The following is a 3251-nucleotide window of genomic DNA, read 5'->3' as shown; positions in this document are numbered from 1 at the left end:
TGCAAAAGGGGAGAAACAACAGCATCGTCCTGCTTTCGTCTTGTCCCGAGTTTCGAAGCCTGAATACTATCTGCCGGGTGAAAAGTTCTTTTCATGGAAAAAAAGGCACAAATGAGAGGTACGTTGAAGTTTTCCATCCTTTAGTCCATCTTAAATTTAAAGGCTTGATATTATCTCTAGATTTCATGTAAAGGTCAATACAGCACGCATGTAACCAGCACCCCCTAACCCCCCAAAAAAAGCTGCAAATTAGTTTGTTGCATTGATAATTTGGATTTGTTTGAACTTGTTTCGTCTGAGTTAATCAATCTGATGTGTAATCTGATTGTCCTGGTGGTAATCCTGTGCTGGAGTCCTCCGAGAAGTGACAGTCCCTCGTGCCTCTTCACTCACTCCAGCACCAGCCACTTACTGTGCACTGCAGTATTGATTTTTCGACAGAGGACTAATGTATTCCACAAACAATGCCGCCTAATATTTTCTTGTTAGGCACCCATCTGCATACATGTACCTCAAAATATTTGTTTGGTACACTAACACTAAAAATAACAGTGAACATAAAAAAAATATGTAAAGTATTTCCACCCAAGCAAAATGTGTTAACCTAGCCAGAAACAATTTTGCTGAGTGACCTAAGTGTAAATTTGTTGGGTCAGCATGATGAATTTGCAATACTCTTACCTAATTACCATTGTTAGGACCAACTAGATTTGAAAAGGTAAATGGAGGTGTAAATGTAAATTTGTTAGATCAACATGATGACTTTGTGTTACTGTTACTCAATTACCTTGGTTTAGGCCAACTAGATTTGTAAGGGTAAATGTAGCAAAAATAAAAAGTAAGTCCCTTCAGCTTCTCCCTTGTTTGCGCTCGGTGTCACCACAGCAAACAAGCGAGCATCCAAAAGGACCTACTGTTTTTTGTTGTTGTTGTTGTTGTTGCTACATTTATCCTTACAAATCTAGTTGGCCTGACCCATGGTAGTTACGTAATAGTAATGCAAATTCATCATGATGACCTAGCAAATTTACATTTAGGTCACTCAGCAAAATTCTTTCTGGCTACGTTAACGTATTTTACTTGAGTGGAAATACTTTCCACAATTTTAAGTTGTTGCATGTTATGTTGAAACTACATGATTTGAATGTGTTCACCCATAAAACTTGATTCTATATCATAGCAGCTACATGTTAGACTTACGCTCATGTAACATAAAAACCAACAACACCCATGTTGTTTTTTTTGTTTTTTTTTTGAGTGAATAACTGTGCAAAACTCTTGTTTCTGTGTCCATGTGTGCCATCAGGACCATGGGGTATGGGCAAATCCTCCAGCAACGTGGGAACGAGGAGGACCAGGTCCACCTCAACGTGGGAGGTGTACGCCACGAAGTGGATCCAGACACGTTACTCCGCTTCCCTCATACACGGCTGGCTCGTCTGTTGCAATGCCAAAGCGAGACGGCCATCCTCGAGCTCTGCGACGACTACAGCCCCGTGGAGAAAGAGTACTACTTCGATAGGAATCCTCGGGTTTTCCTCTGCGTGCTCAATTTCTACCACACGGGGCAAATCCACATGATGGAAGAGCTGTGTGTCTTCTCCTTCAGCCAGGAGATCGAGTACTGGGGTATCCAGGAGCTCCACCTGAGTCCCTGCTGCAGCACCTTGTTCCACGAGAGGAAGGAGTTCATCGGCGAAGGGGACTGGGACATGAGAAGCGACGACCAGCAGCAGCCAAGCTTCGAGTCTTCGTTGGAGGAACTCTCCGATCTTGATAAGGATTTAGCCATGTTCAAAGGTGCTTGGTGCTCAGAAGTTAGGAGCTACATTTGGCTAAGGCTGGAGGATCCTGGTCACTCGCGAGCTGCAAAGGTTATCGCAGTGGCTTCCCTTAGCGTGGTGTTGACCTCTATTATTGCTATGTGTGTCCACAGCATGCCTGAATTCCATGTCGTGGATGACAATGACAGGCCCATTGAGGATCCTGTCCTAACCATTGTGGAGGAGATCTGCATCGCCTGCTTTTCGGCTGAGTTTCTCATCGGTTATTGTAGCGCCTTCCCCACAGGAAATTCCTTGGAAACCCCTTGAACATAATCGACGTTGCTTCTATTTTGCCGTTTTATGCCACATTAGCTTTGCAGACAGCTGACGAGGAGATAGCGGAGGAGAATGAGGACTTAGAGAATGTCGGGAAAGTGGTGCAGGTGCTGCGCCTCATGGGGTCTCCGAATCTCAAGCTGGCTCGGTCACTCTATCGGTCTACGGGCGCTTGGGGGCCACCGTGCGCCACAGCTACCACGAAGTCGGCAATGCTTCTTCTCTTCCTCCTCAGTAGGCATCTCCATCTTTTCTGCCATCATCTACTTTGCTGAGAGGAAGACGACTCCACGGGTATTGGAGTCAATACCCTCAGGTTGGTGGTGGGCGACCATCACCATGACCACAGTTGGCTACGGTGACCTCTGCCCGGTGACACTTCCAGGGAAGATGGTGGCCACCTTGTGCATCATCTGTGGTCTGCTGGTGGTGGCTTTGCCAATCACCATCATATTCAATAAGTTTTCCAAGTACTATCAACGAAATAAAGCCATGGAAGGACGATGTATCATTAAACCCGAAAGACAAGACCCAGACCTCCCTTATTACAACATCAGAGACTTGTACACTTCGGCCGTGTATCCTTTTATAGGAGGTCTCGGCTTCAGGAACAGTCAAAGCAGTGCCAGAGGCGATGATACCGATGCCTCCAGCCTTCAGGACATCGAACTATACGACAACGACACATGTGAAGACAAGGAGGTTCGCTGAGCGGTGTCCACTTTCTTTCGTGGAGGCACTTCGTCGCTCCTCTCAGGGCAAAGTGCTCCATGAAACGCCCCTGCTGCCTACTTCCTCTTGAAATTGATAGAGAAACACGATGGCCGTGAAAAATTTCTACCCCCACCGAAAAAAGGAAACTGCTTGTGAAATTTACAGCACTGCCAAGGCCGGAAAACACCCCCCCCCCCAAAGGGGAATTATCTGAACCTTGCTCAGAGGTTTTGAAAGCCCATTTTCTGCTTGAGAAAACAGCAATGATGCATGTCGGAGGCAGTAATGTTAATGTTTTTTCAGAGTAATGTCCTCTATTGATCTGTCAGACTTGGAGTTCAGCAAATGGAAAAGGCGGGAGTGACAGCGCTGTTCGATATATAAAACAAGCATATAAATCTCAAATTTGACTGATGTTGCAGTTTGCATGACCAA

At 45.6% G+C, this 3251-nt stretch overlaps 1 pseudogene; it reads left to right on the top strand.

The window, feature by feature from the left end:
- On the top strand, positions 1-3251 carry LOC117503435 (annotated as a pseudogene).

Source organism: Thalassophryne amazonica, chromosome 21 (assembly GCF_902500255.1).
Source record: "Thalassophryne amazonica chromosome 21, fThaAma1.1, whole genome shotgun sequence".
In the NCBI taxonomy this organism is placed as follows: Eukaryota; Metazoa; Chordata; class Actinopteri; order Batrachoidiformes; family Batrachoididae; genus Thalassophryne; species Thalassophryne amazonica.
This window is presented reverse-complemented; position numbering and strand designations above follow the sequence as displayed.